Source organism: Bubalus bubalis, chromosome 15, assembly GCF_019923935.1.
Source record: "Bubalus bubalis isolate 160015118507 breed Murrah chromosome 15, NDDB_SH_1, whole genome shotgun sequence".
In the NCBI taxonomy this organism is placed as follows: domain Eukaryota; kingdom Metazoa; phylum Chordata; class Mammalia; order Artiodactyla; family Bovidae; genus Bubalus; species Bubalus bubalis.
In genome coordinates this window covers 50,377,666-50,401,150 of record NC_059171.1, presented here as the reverse complement: position 1 = coordinate 50,401,150, position 23,485 = coordinate 50,377,666, and the positions used below count along the sequence as shown (strand labels likewise).

Genomic DNA, 23,485 nt, shown 5'->3' with positions numbered 1-23,485 from the left:
TTTAAGCTGATGTTGGTAACTGCAGGAGCTTCAAAGGTATAGCTTCTGTCAGGCCACTATTTTACTGCATTGCCATTTAGTTTTCAACTTGGACACTCAGCTATGTTATTAAATTTTTATAGATTAATTGCACAGAAATAACTGGTACTAGTTATAATAGGTTCATTTGAATTCTTTTCCTTAAACAGGCTTTTACATGCCTAGTGAACATTCCTTTAGAACCCTGAACTTTAGCATCAGAAATAGTAAAAGAAGTTTGTGTTACTTGAAGAGTTATAGTGTATTATAAATGCTATCCTTTTATAAAAGTATATTGCTATTTTAAATGCTCCCAGTATAAAAGCCTTTGAATACTGAAATCCTTACTTATAACTATTAGCAAGGATATTATGTCTGCAAATTTTGACATTTCAATTTTAGCAACTACTCCCCCTGATACCTGAAAAGTTTGTATGGCATATCTCTCTCCATAGATATATCTGTTTCCAGCTCAGCAGGACAAATGTCCTAAATTGTACTACATAGCTCTATAGGTACCGTTCAAGTCTGTCCCCTTCCCACAAGGTATGTAGCATAGTCTACACAGTTTACCATGGAGGGCCTGGAATCTGCCAATACAATTTTTGCCTTGCCATGTGAGGTACTTGGTATTTCTCAATTCAGAACACTTGGGAAGAGTCAAAGACTTTGCTATACAGAAGTTATTAATGCGTTGTTACTGTTCAATAGTACCTACTTCACTCTTTCACACACCTTCCTGTTGAAGTCTATCTCTTTATTCACTCTGAAAGCACTATTTCATCTTGCTGCCAGCGAAATGGAAGATGTCCTGGGGTCCAGAACTGGAATTTGACTGCATCTTATACTTCACTGGAACAATGGGTGCCAACGAGGGTTTTATAAGCTGTCCTGGAAATTAAATATTGATAACATTGGATGTAGAGGCATAAAAAATACCACCTCACAAATGAATGTTTGCAGCACAATCTGCACCTCAACATATGTGTGTATAAATCTGTACATACATATGTGGGTATATATAAATATCTATATATTTGCACATGCATATGTTATTGCAACTTACTCTTCTTGCTCCACTAGAGAAATAATCAAATGCCCAGACTGATAAATATCCAAGCAACAATGGATAGCCATATAGAAAAAAAAAACAACTCTTGACTCTATTTCACACAGTACACAAAGATTAATTCCATGTGGACTGTAGCTCTAAATGAGAAAACACTGATTTTGGAAAAAAATAGAATATCTTCAAAGCCTCAGGGTAGGCAAAGATTTATTAAAAGAAACAGAGAAAGTGCCAAACCTAAAAAAATCTGATAAATTAGACTACAATAAAACAAAAAAAGTTCTCTTCATCAAAAGATACCATAGAAGGACCTACTCCATAGCATAGGGAAATATACTCAATATTTTGTTATAACCTATGAGGAGAAAGAATCTGAAGAGTGTATATGTGTGTATGTGTGTGTGTGTGTATTCATATATATACATAACTAAATCACTTAGCTATATACCTGAAACTAACACAACACTGTAAATCAACTTTATTTCAATAAATAAGCTTTTTTAAAAGACAACATAAAATGCAAGAGGACGTTTAGAATTTGTTACAAATCATTATTACAGTTGGGCTTCCCTGGTGGCTCAGATGGTAAAGAATCCACCTGCCAATGCAGGAGACCCAGGTTGGATCCCTGGGTCAGGAAGATTCCCTGAAGAAGGGAATACAACCCACTCCAGTATTTTTGCCTAGACAACCCCATGGACAGAGGAGCCTGGTGGTCCACGGGGTCGCAAATTTCTGACATGACTAAACGACTTTAAAAAATTATTATAATTACTCTACATGTAGCCAATAAAACCATATATCCAGAATATATAAAGGACTCCTAGAGCTTAACAGGAAACAATAATCCATTAGAAATATGAGCAAAGAATTTGAATAGGTTCTTCATGAAAGAAGACATCCGAAATAGCCAATAAACATACAAAGTGGCATTTTGTTAGTCATCAGAGTAATGCAAGTCAAAACACAGTGCAGTATCACCACATGTTCACAGGAATAGCTCAGATGAAAGGCAAATTATGTCAAGGATTTGCCAAATTGTGCAGCTATTACGCTTGCTGATGGAAGTGTAAATTGTTGCAACTATTTGAGAAAATTGTAGTAGTATCTACTAAAGCTACCCAATAACTCAGCAATTCCTACCATATCCCTGACAGAATGCATTCACATGTTCAGCAGAAGACACATACGGGCATGTTCATAGCAGTAATATTTGTTAGGCCCCAAGCTAGAAATAACCCAAGAGCGGGTATATTATTATATAAAAATAAAACACAATGACGGTGCACAGATATGGACACCCTTCCTGAATGCTGAGAGAAGGAAGCCAGATACTAAGAGTATGAGTCCCTTAATATAAAGTTCAGACACAGGTAAAACTAAGCAATGATGTTAACCTAGGATGCTGGTTATCCTTGAGGGGAGGGGCAGGGACTGAGAGGTGCTGGTAATACTCTGTGTCTTGGTCTGGTTATCAATTACATGGATCTGGTCACTTTCTGAAAAGTCATTCAACTGAACACCTATGGTTTGTGTGTATGAAACTTCTTTCTCGTATGTTATGCTTGCATACTAATGCCAATAAAACGCACACAGTAAAAAATAGCCTCAAACATTCTAAGAACCAAAAGCATATCACATGTATTCTATCCATGAGAGCTTATTGATTAAACAGTTCTCGGTGTTACCCTGCTTTTTTATAGAAAGGACGTTTTTGCTCAGCTCAAACATATGCCTCTGTGTTAAAACCTTACTATTTGGAAGAGAAAACACTCTTGAGACAAAATGCTTCTAGGCATCTGTTTTGAATGGATTTTAATGCCTCTGAAAGTCTTTTTATTGATAATGTGCTAAGCTAAACATTCTCAATTTCGCATCATTGACTTGAGTACTGCATACTATGCTATTTACTACTAAAAGTTCAACAAATGCTTATGCTAGTCGGTTTGATAGTTGGGATAGTTGGGATTCCAGAGTGGAAGTCTCTTTACCTACGTAAAGTAATCAAATGGCAAAATAGCCAGGGATGTCAACAGCTATCATGATTTTGATGGATAGGAAGTCACAATCAAGAACTGTTTAGCCAAAGCACCCTCACCAAATTAATCAGCATTCTAGCGGGTTTTAGTCTGTTCTCCTATGAATGGCTGTTTACTGCTTATAGAGCATTTCCTCACATAGCTCAATCTATTGTTAGGCTTAGATCCAAGAATGTTAGGACTTAATTGTCTCATTTCCTCAGTAAGTGGTGCATCCTGTTATTCCTTGGCTGCAATTGTTGATGGTGATCATAATATAGGCTTGGAGGCGGGCTGTGCTGGGGGTTATGCGTTGTTTTCGATGGAAGCCATGGAGCACACGACACACATATAAAACTAACTTGTGTGCAGGCTGGACTTAAAGCTATTCATTGTCCTTTTCTTAAAGATCAGTATTAAAATGCACTTTCCCCAGGATTCCCATCTTTATGTCACTCTGAACAGAGGAATAGATTAGACATGAGTTGAGAATGCCATCTGTTTCCATTCACACAAAGTGTAATTTAACATGAGTGCTACTTTCAAGGCAGTAGGTAAACTTACAAGCCTTTCACATGACTATATATGTGAGCATACATGAAATACACACATACACATATATAGAAACATTATCAAGAAAGAAATCATTGAGTATTGATTTTTTTATTGTTTCTACTTTTAACAATTATATGTTCAGACATCACCTGTCTTCCTAGTTCTAGTCTTATTTTTTTCATCTGTCTGTTAGATATTTCCACCCTGAATGTTTCTGTACCACAAAAGGAACACATTTAAAATTCAACCCTACACCTCCAGCCCTAATTGGCTTTCCTACTTTAGCTGTCGTGTATACCATTTAACCTTTCTGTTATCCAAGATCCAAAACTTGAAGTCAACTTAACCGTCATTGTAGCTGTAATTAATCTCTGGCGTATTCATGGGCTAATTTGGCCATTTGTATGTGTATCTTATTTGGCAAAGTGGTTAAATTTTTTCCAGTTTGTACACATTTTGGGCCACTATCTCTTCAAATGTTTTTTCTCTCCTCTTCCCTACTATTTTCTTTCTCCTGGCCACTGGGGACTTTGGTTACATGTATATCAGGCTGCTTGATATTTTCTCATAGTTTACTAATGAGCCGTTTTTTTTTGCACTTTTATCTCTGTTTCATTTTTTTAAATTTTATTTTATTTTTAAACTTTACAAAATTGTATTAGTTTTGCCAAATATCAAAATGAATCCGCCACAGGTATACATGTGTTCCCCATCCTGAACCCTCCTCCCTCCTCCCTCCCCATTCCATCCCTCTGGGTCGTCCCAGTGCACTAGCCCCAAGCATCCAGTATCGTGCATTGAACCTGGACTGGCAACTCATTTCATAATTTAAAATGGTTTCTATTGTCATGTCTTCTTCAAGTTCACTAATCTCTTATTCAGCCTTATCTAGTTTGCTATTCATCCTATCCAGTGGTTTTATTTTTTTCATTTTAGCCATTATAATTTTCATCTCTAGAATTTCAAAGTGTCTTTTTCATATTTTCCATGTTGCTACTTACATGCTTAATCTTTTGTCTGCCTTATTGAACACATGGAATACTGTTATAATGACTGTTACAACATTCTTATCTACCTATTCTATCACTGGTGGCATTTGTAGGTCTGTTTCTATTAATTTTTCTCTTCATGGCTCACCTTTTTCTACTTTTTTTTTTTAAGGAGGCTAATTACTTTACAATATTGTAGTGGTTTTGCCATACATTGACATGAATCAGCCATGGGTGTATATGTGTTCCCCATCCTGAACCCCCCTCCCACCTCCCTCCCCATCCCATCCCTCTGGGTCATCCCCGTGCACCAGCCCTGAGCACCCTGTCTCATGCATCGAACACTCTTTTGCATGCCTGGTAATACTTGATTTGGACACCAGTCATTGGGTAAAAAATTCCAACTTGGGGGTCTTGGACATTTTTTGTATTCTAATATTTTTAAGTTCTGTCCTTAGAAGTTAAGGTACCTGGACACAATTCGATTCTCCTGTCTTGCTTTGAAGCATTGCTAGTCAGGATTAGAATAGCTTCTGTTCTACAGATCATTTTTGTTCCACTACTACAGGAAGATCCTTCTGAGTTCTGTCCCTGAGGTCCTGTGAATGAAGAGGATTTTTCTACTCTATCCTCTGGGATACAAAGGTTCATATAGTCAAAGCTATGGTTTTTCCAGTAGTCATGTACAGATGTGAGAGCTGGACCATAAAGAAGGCTGAGCACTGAAGAACTGATGCTTTTGAACTGTGGTGTTAGAGAAGACTCTTGAGAGTCCCTTGGACTACAAGGAGGATCAAACCAGTCAATCCTAAAGGCAATCAATCCTGAATATTCATTGGAAGGACTGATGCTGAAGTTGAAGCTTCAATACTTTGGCCACCTGATGCAAAGAGCCAACTTATTGGAAAAGACTCTGATGCTGGGAAAGATTGAAAGCAGGAGGAGAAGGGGATGACAGAGGACGAGATGGTTGGATGGCATCACCGACTCAATGGACATGAGTTTGAGCAAGCTCTGGGAGATGGTGAAGGACAGGGAAGCCTGGTGTGCTGCAGTCCACAGGGTGGCAAAGAGTTGGACACAACTGAGTGACTGAACAACAACAACAATCCTTTGGGAAGATAAACTATTGCTGCATTCCTGCCCTACCTGGAATACAGGGACTGTTCTCTTTAATCTTTGTGCTGGTTCTTTCTCCAGGGTTGAGTAGTTTCACATTGATTTGTTGATTAATACTCAGTGGAAGATTTGAGGAGCTCCCTGCAGATCTCTGGAACTTTCTTGCTTCCTGTATTTTCCCCATAAGCTATACCTTCCACTACCTTTGTCTCCTCAACTCAGGGAGACTTTTAGGCTCCGCCTCAGCCCTCCCCCCACCCTTCCCTCCACTGCTTCCTGGAAACTCTCTCTAGTTAGGAAGCTGGAGCAGACTACTAACCTTATTTGTTTCTTCTCATTGATCATTGTCAGGTCTGATGTTCAGTATCTGAATACCATTGTTTCATTTTGTTTTTTTAGTTGTTTTAGGCAGGAAGTTAGTTATAGCCAATCTCTGCTAATCCATCTTGGTTAAAAGTAGAAGTTGCGGTGCCCTGTTCAACCACTTGGGTCAATCTTTGTCCAACTCACCCAACTTGAAACATCACGTCTTCTGACACCTGAGCTACCGACTACAGTAATTTTTCTAACAACTCTTCTAGCTTTAGGTTCTGCTATTTGTCATCCCTTCCCTCTAACTCAGTCTCAGTAAATCTTTATATACCATGGCTTTCTTCAGAACCAGTGGCATCTCCCCTTGGCTTTAGGATGCAACTCACATTCCTAGTCTGGCACACACGATCCTCCACCTTCTGACCTCCAGTGATCATTCCAAACTTCTTACTATTCCAGCCAGGCTGAACTAAACAGGTTTCCAACGTTACCTGTGAATCATAGTCTCTTTGCCTGGTTACAATATTCTCCCCATGAGGAACACTCTCCTTTAAGCCTATTCAAGTTCTACCAATTTTCAAGAAGTGGTTAAGTCCTATTTCCTTAATGGATCCTTTAAGACTCTAGTCCGTGAAGCTCCTGTATATATTTTTGCTTTTATTGCCTGAATTATTGACTTGCCTACTAAGACAGAAAGTTTGTAAGTAACTTAATAGTTTTCCTAAGTTATCTAAGAGCTTCTCAGAACAAAGCTCAAAAGTTCAGGTACTTTTCATCCTTAATTTTTGATAGGCAATTCTGATTTCTTTTTACACTGGATGAGAGAGTTCTTGACATCAGAAGCTTGTATTATACACCATTCCTCTAGTGCTTAAGCTTATCACTGTCATGTGTCATGTTCAGTTCAGTTGCTCAGTCGTGTCCAACACTTTGTGACCCCATGGAATGCAGCATGCCAGGCTTCCCGGTCCATCACCAACTCCTGGAGCTTGCTTAAACTCATGTCCATTGAATTGGCAATGCCATCCAACCATCTCATACTCTGTCATCCATGTAGGAGCTTAATAAATGTTTCATGGTCATTCTCCATCCTGTTATAGTCTCTCACTGAAAATGCAAATACAAGTTTCCTATCCCTGATAATCTGTCAGTTCTGTAAAGCTTCAAGGTGATGGGCTGTTGGAACTCGAAGTTCTTGCCTCCCTGACCATCAAGAACAAATCACCAGTATCCTCCCATGTGGGATGATTTTTTTTACAACAGGCGGATGGATGCCAATGGAACAACCAAATGCCAACGAATTAGTGTAAAGACCACAGATTCTCCCCTGATCAAGACTGAGCTGATGCCCGGGAAATCTAGGCACTTGTACAGGTCTCAGCCAGCATCAACCCTAGAGAGTCAGGAACTTGTCCACTCTTTCTCAGGAGCAGTGGACACCCAAAGAGCAGGGTACTTTCTGGCTGGGTATCCAGATGTGTCAAAGAGTGATTGCTTGTGTGTGAAGTTGCTTCAGTTGCATCCGACTCTGTGATTCTATGGACTATAGGTGGTCAGGTCCTCTGTCCATGGGATTCTCCAGGCAAGAATACCAGAGTGGGTACCATGCCCTCCTCCAGGGGATCTTCCCAACCTAGGGATCAAACCCACATCTCTTATGTCTGTTGCATTGGCAGGCAGGTTACCACTAGCACTTGAGAAGCCCCGTGTCAAAGAGTACCCTGTATCTTACAGGGATTTCTTTTTGTATCTCTATTTTTATATTCTCAGCATCTTCCTGATGTAACTAGCCCTATGGCTACTTTTTGTACTATGGCACACGTTTAAAGATCAGAATCATTAAATGCCATTATGGAATAACAGCTCATGGTGTCTGTAAAAGGATCCACAGGTGCCATTCTCATAGTTACTTTCTAGCCATTTTCTAGTCTGTAGGGTATATCACTATCTCCTTGAGTTGACCAAAGGTACTGATCTATATTCTAACTTTCTTTCTGCCTGGAAGATTCCTTCCTCAGACACAGGCATAGCTTACTTTCTCACTTTATTCAAAGTTCTAATCATTTCATTGGGGAAGACTTCTCCAATCTCAGTAGCTACAGTGGCCTTCCCTGGGACTTCCCTGATGGTCCAGTGGTTGAAACTACGGGTAGGGAGCAAGGGTTTGATCCATGGTTGGGTAACCGGGATCCCACATGCAGTGTGGTATGGTCAATAAAAATAAAATAAAATAATAAAATATCCCTCCCCCTCTATCCTTAACTTTATATCACCTTATACTGCTTGATAATAGCACATACATCTGTTTGATACATTTGTCTATTGCTTCTCCACCATAATATAGGTGGAGCCTACATGGCTAGAATGAAGCCAGGCACGTAGCAAATGCTCAGAAAAGTATCTGTTGAATGAATGAGAATCAGTGAATGGCTGGAACATGTTTTGCTTTGGTCAGGCTCTCATTTAGACTCATGAGGCAAAATTTTCTCATGTTCTGCTTAATACACAATCATTTTGATACCAGTACAGCATCACATGACCCCCTTCATGACTTCTCTTATCAAGTAGTACCCACATGAGTAGTTATCATGGGAGTGACCCAGCTCAACTGTCTATTTGAGAGAGATCATCATGATAGGAGATCAAGCCATTAGGATCTTTTTTGAGTCACATTCTCCCCTTAGCCAGGGCTGCTACCACCATCTGTCATTTAATTAATCAACTCTCATAAAACCCTGGTTCAGATCATTAAAAATGACCCAATTTTGACCCTTCTTATGTCTGAGTATCTGATTTCAGTGTTGACCATCTGGTGATGTCCATGTGTAGAATCTTCTCTTGTATTGTTGGAAGAGGGTGTTTGCTATGACCAGTGCATTTTCTTGGCAAAACTCTATTAGTCTTTGCCCTGCTTCATTCTGTATTCCAAGGCCAAATTTGCCTGTTACTCCAGGTGTTTCTTGACTTCCTCCTTTTGCATTCCAGTCCCCTATAATGAAAAGGACATCTTTTTTGGGTGTTAGTTCTAAAAGGTCTTGTAGGTCTTCAAATTTGGAAAAAGGTCTTGTTGGTCTGCAAATTTGGAAAACTCAGCAGTGGCCACAGGACTGGAAAAGGTCAGTTTTCATTCCAATCCCAAAGAAAGGCAATGCCAAAGAATGCTCAAACTACCGCACAATTGCACTCATCTCACACGCTAGTAAAGTAATGCTCAAAATTCTCCAAGCCAGGCTTCAGCAATACGTGAACCGTGAACTTCCTGATGTTCAAGCTGGTTTTAGAAAAGGCAGAGGAACCCGAGATCAAATTGCCAACATCTGCTGGATCATAGAAAAAGCAAGCAAGTTCCAGAAAAACATCTATTTCTGCTTTATTGACTATGCCAAAGCCTTTGACTGTGTGGATCACAATAAACTGTGGAAAATTCTGAAAGAGATGGGAATACCAGACTACCTGACCTGCCTCTTGAGAAATCTGTATTCAGGTCAGGAAGCAACAGTTAGAACTGGACATGGAACAACAGACTGGTTCCAAATAGGAAAAGGAGTACGTCAAGGCTGTATATTGTCACCCTGCTTAACTTCTATGCAGAGTACATCATGAGAAACACTGGGCTGGAAGAAGCACAAGCTGGAATTAAGATAGCCGGGAGAAATATCAATAACCTCAGATATACAGACGACACCACCCTTATGGCAGAAAGTGAAGAGGAACTAAAAAGCCTCTTAATGAAAGTGAAAGTGGAGAGTGAAAAAGTTGGCTTAAAGCTCAACATTCAGAAGACGAAGATCATGGCATCTGGTCCCATCACTTGTTGGGAAATAGATGGGGAAACAGTGGGAACAGTGTCAGACTTTATTTTTGGGGGCTCCAAAATCACTGCAGATGGTGACTGCAGCCATGAAATTAAAAGATGCTTACTCCTTGGAAGAAAAGTTATGACCAACCTAGATAGCATATTGAAAAGCAGAGACATTACTTTGCCAACAAAGGTCTGTCTAGTCAAGGCTATGGTTTTTCCTGTGGTCATGTATGGATGTGAGAGTTGGACTGTGAAGAAGGCTGAGCGCCGAAGAATTGATGCTTTTGAACTGTGGTGTTGGAGAAGACTCTTGAGAGTCCCTTGGACTGCAAGGAGATCCAACCAGTCCATTCTGAAGGAGATCAGCCCTGGGATTTCTTTGGAAGGAATTATGCTAAAGCTGCAACTCCAGTACTTTGGCCACCTCATGTGAAGAGTTGACTCACTGGAAAAGACTCTGATGCTGGGAGGGATTGGGGGCAGGAGAAGGGGATGCCAGAGGATGAGATGGCTGGATGGCATCACTGTGTCGATGAACCTGAGTCTGAGTGAACTCTGGGAGTTGGTGATGGACAGGGAGGCCTGGCGTACTGCAATTCATGGGGTTGCAAAGAGTCGGACACGACTGAGCAACTGAACTGAGCTGAACTGATGGCTGAATAATTTTGCATTGTACATATGTACTTCATCTTCTTTAAGCATTCATCTGTCTATGGACATCTAGGTTGTTTCCATGTCCTGGCTACTGTAAATAGTGCTGTAATGAACATTGGCGTACAGGTTTGTCTTTTTGAATTATGGTTTTCTAAGGGTGCGTGCCCAGTAGTGGGATTGCTGGGTCATATAGTAGTTCTATCCTGTTTTTTAAGGAACCTCCATACTGTTTTCCATAGTAGTATGGACCTAAAGCCTGTCAGACAGAGTGAAGTTAGGAAAACAAATATCATAATTATGTATGTGGAACTAAAAAAAATGGTACAGATGAAGCTTGTTCCAGGACAGGAATTGAGATGCAGACATAAAGAATAGGTATGTGGATACAGTAGAGGAAGGGGAGGGGGTATGAATTAGGAGATTAGGTTTGACACATATATACTACCATGTCTAAAGTAGACAGCTAGCGGAAACCTGCCTTATAGCACAATGAGCTCAGCTCGGTGCTCTGTGATGACACAGAGAGGTGGGATGGGGGTGATTTTTGCATGCATATAGCTGATTCCCACTCCAGTGTTCTTGCCTGGAGAATCCCAGGGACAGGGGAGCCTGGTTGGCTGCCATCTATGGGGTTGCACAGAGTTGGACACGACTGAAGTGACTTAGCAGCAGCAGCTGATTCATTTCATTGTGCAGCAGAAACTGGCACAACATTGTGAAGCAGTTCTACCACAATTAAAAAAAAAAGACCTGGTTCATGCATACACTAGTATTTTTAAAAATTACCTCTTAATCATATGAATATACATATGAGTAGCCAAAAGTAAGAATTATGTATGTATAACTTTGGGGAAGTCCATGGGGTTGCAAAGAGTCAGACATCACTGAGTGACCTAACAACAACAACTTGGGGGAAGGCAAGTGCTAAGAGCAGGAATTATGAGTTTCTGGACTGAGGGGTTCTGTCTTGGCTGACCACAACCCCCTCTCGACTGCAAAAGAAAACTGTCAGAGCTTTTGCTTTAGTATGTAGGCTCTCAAGCAAAATGGTTATAAAACAAAATGGAACTTTATTCATCTGGGGGTTTACATGTTTAATGGTTGGGTTCCAAGCTGGGATTTGGGGATTTTGCAATTTCAAACTGTATGAAAGAAGAGTTTACATGCTGAGGTTATTCTTAGAGGGCATGTCAGCTAAGGAATAAATTTATGAACACTGCTTAACTACAAAAGGGGAGAACTTGGGAGTGGTGTCTCACAAATATAAAAACAAACACAAAATTTTTAAGAGGTTAGGGGATGGGGAACTATATGAGAAATGACTTTTACATTATCAGTGTGAGAGAGTTCAAGAAAAGAATTTTGAAGAACAAAATTCAATTAAACTAAACTCTGCTATGTAATGGATACTCATTGCTGTTTAGTTGCTCAGTCATGTCTGTCTCTTGAGATCCCCCCAGGCTCCCCTGTCCCTGGAATTCTCCAGGCAAGAATGCTGGAGTGGGGAGGCACTGCTTTTACCAGGCGATCTTCCTGACCCAGGAATCAAACCCATGTCTCCTGCATTGGTAGGCAGCTTCTTTACCATATGAGCCACCTGGGAGGCAAGAGATACTCATACATAGACTTTACTCTGGGTTTTCAGAGCCCAAAAGTCTCAGTCTACCCAAGGTTATCTGTACCTGTCAGTACTTAAATTCCTCCTTTCTTTCTTCTTAGAGGTGACATCTTAACAGCAAATTGATAAATTAGCTCTTCTAGGAAACAGAATAGCAAATTAACTGGGATAATGATAGGAATTTCCCACAGGACACATTCATGGACAGAAGAGTACCAGATAATTACAGTGACCAAGTCATCCTGGTTCATCCAGGACTTTCTGGTTTTAGCTCTCAAATTGCCATCACCATGGAAACCCCTTATTCCTGGGCAAACTGGGATGGTTGTTATTTTTTAGGTATCTACTTGTGGGATGATGAGCCCTGAGTTCTCAGATAAGATCCAGGACTGTTTTCTGGGTCTTGTGAAGTCATTGCCTGATGTACCAAGGGCAGAACAATAGACTCAGGGTCAGAGGACCTAGGCTGGATGGGGGAATTTTGGGGTCTGGCAGATATTCTTTTTTTTTCTCAGATCACATTTTTTGCATTTTCTAGGCTTGTGACCCTTTTCAAACCACTTGACTGTCTTGCCTCTCTAATAGAGTTGTTGGTGATACAAATTAAACATGGAGACATGGAATGTCTTAGTGCTGGGCCTAGTATTTGGTAACCATGTATTTAATAAGCTGCAGTACATGGTAGTTCATCATCACCTTTGGGCTTTAGCGTCAAGGTTCAGGTTCTGGCTCTTTAGTCATCTGTCACTATGACCTCAGCCAAGTCTCTTCACTTCCCTAAGCCTTGGTTTCCTTATCTGTGAAGTAAAGACAACTACAGCAGCCGTCTCTGTCTCAAAGGGTTATTGCAAAATTGAATAAATATAGGTTACAGGCTTCTCAGATGGCTCAGAGGGTAAAGAATCTGCCTGCAATGCAGGAGACACAGGAGACCTGGATTCAATCTCTGGGTTGGGAAGATCCCCTGAAGGAGGGAATGGCAACCCAGTCCAGTATTCTTGCCTGGAGAACTCCATGGACAGAGGAGCCTGTTGGGCTACAGTCCATGGGGTCACAAAGAGTTGGACACAACTGAGTGACTGAGCATGCATGTGGGAATTGCATTTATCTTTATGGGATGTTTATCTTTGTATCTCACAGGTACTCAATTAATCTTGATCAAATTCCATAACATTTCATTTGGTAGTTAAGACTTGACTGGTCTTGATAGATCAATGTCTAATATATCAGAGATTATATATTTAAAGTCATCAAAGACAACAGAAATAAATAAAGTAACATGATTATTAACGACTACCCAAGATTAGAATTTAAAAATCTGTATAAATAATTATCCTTGTCAAATAAATTTAAAATATGAATAATTTGATTCTAGCAATCTATTGGAGACATGATATTTTTAGTCAAATGATCACAGTGCTTATTCAAAGGCATGTTATTTTAAACCACAACTGCATGTAAAGCAATACTGGTGTTCAGGAGTCCAAAGTTCTGAAATTACGAGTCCTATTAAATGCTCAGAAGCAAGACAAACAGCCATATCAACCAAAGGAGCTGATACAGGACACATTAGAAAAGTAACTACAGAAGGAAATTCTTACTAAATTAAAAATAGGAGTAAGAAAATATTGCAGTGAATCGAGACGTTTTAAAAATTAACTTAAATATATATTCAACTTATGGATAAGTTGCAGGGACAATGTCATTACATATTCAAATGTGGGATATATTTCAAGAGACAACAAAATGCCAATGAATACCAACTTGTGATGGCAAGTATAACTATATCACATAGTATGATCCAAGTTGATCTGCAACATATTTATTGTACAAATCATTTTTATAAACAAAATAATTAAGGATGAGTGACTAATCTAACTAAATTCTATTTCCTGAAGGATAAAATACATTAACTTGAAAATTACATTCTGATAACTGCAAGCGTTTGTCACTTTACTGTTTTCACTTAGTAATACAAAAGGAACCTTATGGAAACAAGACAGGAAATTCACATACGGACCAGCTATTTGTCTCTTTTTAGAAATAAGACATGTTGGCCTCATATATCTGTTCAGAGTGTCTGTTACAGGTTTACATAAGCCCAGAACTCTAGTTCCGTGACTGAGGTTAGTGGGGCTTAGTATTTTTGTTTTCCACCCTCTCTTTGGCACATCACAGACTGTATTTTTCATCTGCTGACATCTACGTGACCCTGAGTGACCAGTCTGGTTGGCATGTATGTAGAAATGATGTGTGCCTCTTTCAGGTCTGGCCCCTGAAATCTCCCTTAAAATCCTTTCCACCTCCCTTTCCCCATTTGCTGAAGGAGTGCAGAGGGTCCATTGCTAAACCCTAGGGCCAGAGAAGATGGCAGGAAAGATGAAAAGAGCTTAGACTTCTGAATAACTCTCAGAGAGAGCACCCCTGGCCCCCACACTGTGTCATGAGCAACAAACAAGTCTTTTTTTTCTTTTTCTAATATAAATCTGTAATATTTATTAAGGTATAATTTTATACAATAAAAGTAAAGATCTCATGTTCAGTTAGGCAAGCGCAACAAACCTTGAGTGCTCCGCATATATTTCTGTGCCTGTGATGGTTTGTGATATTTAAATTTGAGATATAAATATCTCTTTCACTTTACCAAGTTACTTCACAGTCCTATATTTTTCAATTTTTTGAATGTTTATCTACATAGCACCCTGAAATGCTGAACAGACTTCAGGAAATTGGCTTTTAGTGAAAATAACCTAATACAGGCCCATTTTAGAAGGAAAATATTACCTTCAGGGACCAAAACATGAACTGATAAATTAAAATGAAACTCCAAACATATCTTTGGCATCAACTCCAAAAACCTTTTTGGTTGCTGGAGGATAATTCCCTCATGAACTATCTGGAGTTGTTTAATTGACACATCATCTTTTTGTCCTAGCAGATGCTGTGCAGAGACAAAAAACAGATTTTTAAAGAACAAGAGAGTAGAGAAACCTGAGTGTGATTAAGGGCTATTTCACTTATTAAAGTGTGAACTATGTGCTGGCAGCTGCTTGAAAATATAATTTATCTTCATAAGTCTCGCATAATGCATTTCATCACCGTACTATTTTTATTGAAACTGTTCTGTAGAGCATTTTAATGATGAAAAGTAAACATTTTTACTCTATGGAGAATTTTAACAGTGAAGTTTCTTGCTCTAACTTATTATGTGTACATCATATATTCCTTAGCTATATGATTTCTAGAGTGGGCATGCTAGGCTATTTTTCTTTAAACCTAGTATCACACAGAAATGCTGACCCTTAATTGATGGGTTTATTAAGCAGCAACAAGCTCTATTAATGGGAAGTGAGTGTACTTCTCCTTTAAATCATAGGTCTCCTTAAAAGTGTTGACCTCTTTGCTTCAAACTGCGCACAGATAATCAGTACAAATTAATACCCAAAGTAGTTCACATGTAATCTTTATTGGCCGATAATATGCTAGAACTATGAATGTAAATATATACTCATGGAGTTCTACCAATTAGCATAGACAATGCTAAGCTAAGCCTAGGACACAAATCCTAAGCCTAGGACACAAAGAACTCTACTGAGGGGCCAATTCAAGCAGGAATAGAAACCTGAATAAAAATTCCACCAATCCCTCAGAGCCCCACCATGATGTCCATCTCTAGTTAATGAGGCTGATGGCTGCAATGGTATCGGTGCATAGACGACTGTGAAAAGACTGGCCCCAAACAGGATAACTGTGGAACGAAATTCCTTCTGTTTACCATGCAGCGTTTGTAAACTGTGTAGACCAAGATAACTTTCTTTTTTAAAATTCTACAGAACTAATATGGCACTCCCTACAAATATGGAACAACAGATATGATACTCAGAGCTATTATTAGAGCTCCCCCTGCACATACACCCTCTACCCACTTGTCTTTGGTAAAGCCAACAAACTCAGTTAGGGGCTTTTAAATTACCATGGTGCACAAACTGAGCTTCCTAGGTTGCTCAGTGGTCAAGAACCCACCTGCCAGTGCCGGAGACGCAAGAGACATGGGCTTGATCCCTGAGTTGGGAAGATCCCTTGGAGGAGGGCATGGCAACCCACTCCAGTATTCTTGTCTGGAGAATTCCATGGACAGAGGAGCCTGGTGGGCTACAGTCCATGGGGTTGCACAGAGCCGGATATAACTGAGCACACATACACATTGCATAAACTATTAGGAGAAATAGGACACTCATAGAAGGTAGAGCATATTATGGACCATCGCGGGAGTCAGGACCTCTGCTTTACTCCTGAATTGGTGGAAGTTGGGCAAAGGGGCCTGGCACATTTCAAATCATCCAGATTACTTGCTGAATGGATGGTCTTATATGCAGATGAACTCCTGTTCTAGAGAACTTTGAAAATATTCCTTAAAAGATTTGTTCCCAAAAAGCCTGCTTGAAAGCTGACCTACAGAGTCCATTCAGGCCCTGACTCTGGGCAGTCCTTAAGAGTAGTGCTTTCTAAACCTTTCCATGTCACAGCACATGTGGACAATGAGAGTATTTGTATGAAATATTTGGGTAAACTGAGGAATTTGGACTCCTGCATGAGGAGGAGATGATAGGCAACCTCAGGGTTGGTAAGATGGATTTCCCTGCATATCGTTTAGATGCTCTGTTCCAGAGGAGAAAATGAATGAGTAATGCTGGGTGCCTAGTGAGGAGGTCTAGAATCTATTAAGTAAAAATAACAATAACAGAAACAACTATTATTGAGTACTTACCGTGTGTCAGCCACTGTACCCAATGCATTGTGTGTGTGTTGGTGCTCAGTCCTTATCTGATTCTTTGCGACCCCATGGACTATATATAGCCTTCCATGCTCCTCTGTGCATGGAATCCTCCAGGCAAGAATACTGGAGTGGATTGCTATTTCCTTCTCCAGTGGATCTTCTTGACTTAGGGATTGAACCCAGGTCTCTCACATTGTAGACAGATTCTTTATTGTCTGAGCCACCAGGGAAGCTGAACCAATACATTATGTACAGTATTTCTTTTCATCCTCAAAATAATCCTATAGACTCTACTTCTGGTGATGACAGCACGAGAAGGTCAGATGACTCTTCTCCATAGAAAATGACTATGCTGCTGCTGCTGCTGCTGCTAAGTCGCTTCAGTCGTGTCTGACCCTGTGCAACCCCATAGGCGGCAGCCCACCAAGCTCCGCCATGCCTGGGATTCTCCAGGCAAGAACACTGGAGTGGGTTGCCATTTCCTTCTCCAATGCATGCAAGTGAAAAGTGAAAGTAAAGCTGCTCAGTCGTATCTGACTCACAGCGACCCCATGGACTGCAGCCCACCAGGCTCCTCCGTCCATGGGATTTTCCAGGCAAGAGTACTGGAGTGGGGTGCCATTGCCTTCAATGACTATGCACTAGACTAAATTATTAATGACAGTCTCTTCAAGGCACTGGAAAAACAACCAAATATATTCAGCAAGTTGATAAATGTTTATTCATGAGAAACTGATATTGCACGGAATAAGAACTATGGGTTGGCAGCTGTTGTTTTTTGGGTGGGGGGAGGGGGTTGGTCCTCGGAGTATTCCTATCCTCCAGCAGCTCCCAATGTGGGCACTGAAAATCTGCACATTTATCAGCTGAAGGTGACAGATTCCATTAGGTGCTGGTGGGAAAGCGGCTAAAAAGAGAGATTTTGGATATGAAAGAACTGTAGAAGAGCAGATATAATAAACTTCCCTGGCTGACTGCTAAACACTGTGTGTGCTCATCTTATACTCCAGGGAAACTAACAAAAATTAAAAGCAGGAGGGCTTGTGCATATGCCACACCTCTGAATGTGTACTGCCATCCACAGCAGAAGATGAAAGAACTACTGCCTTGAAGTCTCTGAGCCTAGTTCTGATACTGTTAGTCACTCAGTTGTGTCTTACTCTTGGAACCCCATGGACTGACTGTAGCCCACCAGGCTCCTCTGTCCATGGAATTCTCCAGGCAAGAATACCGGAGTGGGTTGCCATTGCCTTCTCCAGGGGATATTCCTGACTCAGGGATCGAACCTGTGTCTCCTGCATTGCAGGAGATAATGGTAAGATTCCTTACCATCTGAGCCTCCAAGGAAGCCCTATCTGAGCCTAATCTTTCCCCAAATTATTGGCTGGCATCTAAATTGAAGGTGCAGGGGAGAAATTCACCCACAGCCCCTCAAGAGACTCTGGTTTAAAAAAAAGAAAAATGGCACTTGGGGATTTCAATTTAACTCCAGACATGTTAATAATAAAAATTCCCAAATCTCTCCAAAGGAGAAAACACATTCCAGAGTCACTACAGGTATTATCTACAAATATTTACTAATTCTAAACTAAAAATTGAGATATGAAAAGGAACTGGAAAGTATGCCCCATATTTAGAAAAAAGGTAGTCATTAGAAACTGACTTTGAGTGGGCTCAGATGTTGGATTTAAGATGAAGATTTCAAACAGCTATTATAAATATATTCAAAAACTTAAATTATGTTCAAGAAATTAAAGAAAATTAATAACAGATAGTGAATATAGAAGAGAAGAAAACTATAAAAAGATCCAAATGGGATTTTAGAAATGAAAAATATATTAACTAAAGTGGGAAAAAAAACAAAAAACAAAAACTTGATCAGTCAAATTTTTGAAATCCAAAGGTAAGAAGAAAATCTTGAAAGCAGGCAATATAAAAATGACTCAGCACATAGAGGGTCACAATGATATGAGTAATGGCTAGCTTCTCATCAGAAACTATGAAGACCACCAATATTGGAAAGACATATTCAAATTGCTGAAAGAAGAAAACTTTGGTCAAGAATTCTCTTTCCAGGGAAACGACTCTTTCAAAATGAAGGTGAAATAAAACTATTTGCAGGTAAAACAAAAACCCAGCAAATTGCCAATGTACCTACACTACAAGAAATGATTTTAAAAAGTCTTTCAGTCTAAAGGGAAGTGATACCAAAAGGTTCAGTTCAGTTGCTCAGTTATGTCCGACTCTTTGCGACCCCATGAATCGCAGCACACCAGCCCTCCCTGTCCATCACCAACTCCCGGAGTTCACTCAGACTCACGTCCATCGAGTCAGTGATGCCATCCAGCCATCTCATCCTCTGGCGTCCCCTTCTCCTCCTGCCCCCAATCCCTCCCAGCATCAGAGTCTTTTCCAGTGAGTCAACTCTTCTCATGAGGTGGCCAAAGTACTGGAGTTTCAGCTTTAGCATCACTCCTTCCAAAGAAATCCCAGGGCTGATCTCCTTCAGAATGGACTGGTTGGATCTCCTTGCAGTTACTAAGATCCAAAGGAGGGAATTAAGAGCACTGGAAATATGGAGCTATAGGTATAAGTATATGTGGTATGTTTTTATGTGCATATGTGTATGTGTGTATATGTATATATAGGCACAAAAATAGACCTACTCATATGCACACATGTATTTCTACTTACAATTTTTCTTTGATTTCTGAGCTTCTTTTAAAAATATGACTTCTTAAAGCAAAAATAATTAAATAGTGTCATTGGGTTTAAAACTTTCATTCATGAAGTGTATGTGACATAGTACCAAAAAAGAATGGAGTACAGATCTATATCAATATAAAGTTCTCATATTTTATGTAAAAAAACAAGTATTAACTTGAAATAGGTTATCAGAAGTTTAAAAAGGCATATTGTAATGGCAAGGAAATAGAGCTACAAATTTTAATAGAGAAATTAAAATGTCATACAAAAATATTAATTTTGCAGAAAGACTATAGAAAGTGATGAGAGAAATGGAAAATAAAATGGACAACCAAATCCAATCATATCAAAAGTTATGAATTAAATAATCAATAGGCAGAAATCATTAGATGAGATTTAAAAAGTAAGATACAGACACTTTGAAGTCAAAAACAGAAATAGATTGAAAGTCAAAAGATGGGAGAAATATACTGAACAATAAATATGATAACTGGAGTAAGTAAAATAGACTTAAAGGCAAATAAAATTAAAAGAAACCCAGAGATACATTTCACATTTTTTCAAAGGGTCAATATAGCAGGGAAAATTATAGATGTATATGTATCTAACAACAGAGCTCCAAAATACATGGAGCACAAACTGCCAAAATTAAAGGAGAGCAAAAAATCAACACTTGCAAGAGATCAACACTCTACCCTCAGTAACTGACAGAACAAGTAGAAAAAAAAAAAATCAGTAAGAATAAAGGAAACCCAAAACACAGTAACAACCCTGACATGTACAAAAGTGAAAGTCGCTCAGTTGTGTCCGACTCTTTGTTACCCCATGGACTATACAGTCCATGGAATTCTCCAGGTCAGAATACTGGAGTGGGTAGCCTTTCCCTTCTCCAGGAGATCTTCCCAATCCAGGGATCAAACCCAGGTCTCCCATACTACAGGTGGATTCTTTACCAGCTGAGCCACAGGGGAAGCCCATGTATAGAACCTTCCATAAATCCAAGAGCAAAATAAGCATTCTTAAAGTACACATGAGATATTCACCAGACAACCAAATGTTGGGCCATAAAAACCTTCATAAATTTCAAAGAGCCGAAAGCAAACAGAATTTATTCTTCAGCCACAATGGAATTAAATTAAAGACAATAAATTACATGGAGAATTAAGAAATAGTCTGGAACTGAATGGAAATAAAAAACATAATATATTAAAACATGTGGCATGAACCTAAAACAGTTCTTGGAAGAATATGAATAACTTGAAATGTTTATATTGGGGAGCAGGAATGATTGAAGACAAATGATCAAAGATTCCACCTTAAGAAACTTTATAAACAAGAGCAAATTTGATCCAAAGTAAATAAAAGAAAAAAATTAAAAATCAATGAAAAATGAAAGATATAAATGATAAAGTCAATGAGAAAAAGTTGCTTTCTTGAAAAAATCAATAAAATAGAAAATGATAAACGAATCAAGAAAAAGATGCTTATGTTACCAGCATCAGGAATAAAACAGGATATTGCTTCAAATTCTAAACACATTAAGAAGCTAATAAAAGAACATTATGAATAACTTTGTGCCAACAAATTTGAAAATTCAGAGGAAAGGGAAAATACCTCAGAAGATCAAAATTACCAAAACTGCCTCAGGAAGAAACAAAAAATTTGAATATACTTTTATTATATAAAGAAATTAAATCAGTAACTTAAAACTTTCTTATAAAGAAAGGCCAAAGCACAGATAACATCACTGTGAATTGAAACAAATATTTAAGAAGACTGCAAATATCAACTAAAATCACAAAACAGAAAAGGATACTCTCCATTTATGAAGTATTATTGAACATGAAAACCAGACAACGATATGAAAGAGTAAAGACACAATAGACAAATATCTCTCCCAAATACACATGCAAAAATATTTTTAAAATATTTAGCAAGTCAAATCTAGTAATGTTTGAAAAAGATATAATGCATGACAAAATTGGGTTTATTCTACAACTAAAAAGTTGTCTTAATAGTAAAAGAAAAAATCAAGAAAGGAATAGATTATATTAATGAAGCAAAAAAGCCATATGACCACATAATAGGTGAAAAAACTCATTTGACAATTAACATCCATTCCCGATTTTAAAAAATCTTAGCAAATTAGTAATAGATGGGAATTACTCAATCTTGTAAAGAGCATCTATAAATGTCTGTTGATGATTTAACAAACTTCTCAACAAAGTTGGTAAAAAGGGAATGTATTTCAACATAATAAAGTTTGTAACATTTGTAACAAGTCCACAGCTAACATACTCTAACAGTGAAGTACTGAAAACATGTTGTTTAAAATCAGGAGCAAGACAAGATACCCACTCTCATCATCTTATTCAACATAGATTTGGAAGCTCTAACCAGAGCAATCAGACAAGGAGAAGAAAGTGATCAAAATTAGAAAGGAAGAAGTAAAATCTTCACCATTTACAGATAACATGATATTGTATCTGGAAAACCCTAAGGACACCCAAGATGGACGGGTCATGGTGGAAAGTTCTGACAAAATGTGGTCCACGGAGAAGGGAATGGCAAACCACTTCAGTGTTCTTGCCTCGAGAACCCCATGTATGGAATGAAAAGGCAAAAAGATAGGACACTGAAAGATGAACTTCCCAGGTTGGTAGGTGCCCAATATGCTACATATTGGAAACAGTGGAGAAATAACTCCAGAAAGAATGAAGAGATGGAGCCAAAGCAAAAACAACACCCAGTTGTGGATATGACTGGTGATGGAAGCAGGGTCCAATGCTTTAAGAGCAATATTGCATAGGAACCTGGGATGTTAGGTCCATGAATCAAGGCAAACTGGAAGTGGTCAAACAGGAGATGACAAGAGTGAGCATTAACCTTTTAGGAATCAGGGAACTAAAGTGGACTGGAATGGGTGAATTTAATTCAGATGACCATTAAATCTACTACAGTGGGCAAGAATCCCTTAGAAGAAATGGAGTTGCCCTCATAGTCAACAAAAGAGTCCAAAATGCAGTACTTGGGTGCAATCTCAAAAATGACAGAATGATCTCTGTTTGTTTCCAAGGCAAACCATTCTATACAACAGTAATCCAAGCTGAGGCCCGAACCAGTAATGCTGAAGAAGCTGAGGTTGAACTGTGGTTGTGTGATGACTTACAAGACCTTCTAGAACTAACAGCAAAAAAGATGTCCTTTTCATCATAGGGGACTAGAATGCAAAAGTAGGAAGTCAAGAGATACCTGGAGTAACAGGCAAATTTGGCCTTGGAGTACAAACTGAAGCAGGGCAAAGGGCAACAGAGTTTTGTCAAGAGAACACACTGGTCATAGGCAAACACCCTCTTCCAACAACATAAGAGATGAATATACACATGGACATCACCAGATGGTCAATTCCGAAATCAGATTGATTATATTCTTTGCAGCCAAAGTTGGAGAAGATCTATGAAAGAAAGTGAAAGTGAAAGTCTTCCCTGGTGGCTCAGACGGTAAAGCATCTGCCTACAATGCGGGAGACCTTGGTTTGATCCCTGGGTCGGGAAGATCCCCTGGAGAAGGAAATCTCAACCCACTCCATCATTCTCACCTGGACATTCCTGTGGATGGAGGGATAGAAAAGATCTATACAGTCAGCAAAAACAAGACCAGGAGCTGAGTTTGACTCATATTATGAACTCCTTATTGCCAAATTCAGACTTGAATTGAAGAAAGTAGGTAAAACCACGATATCATTCAGGTATAACCCAAATCAAATCCCTTACTATTGTACAGTGGAAGTAACAAATAGATTCAAGGGATTAGATCAGATAGAGTGCCTGAAGAACTGTGGACGGAGG

General features: G+C 39.2%; 1 protein-coding gene across 1 annotated transcript in view; it reads right to left on the bottom strand.

Annotated features, from left to right (window-relative positions):
* Nucleotides 1-23,485, bottom strand: part of CPA6 (carboxypeptidase A6) — a 309,275-nt gene that overhangs the window by 225,132 nt on the left and 60,658 nt on the right. The gene's annotated exons all lie outside the window — the stretch shown is intronic.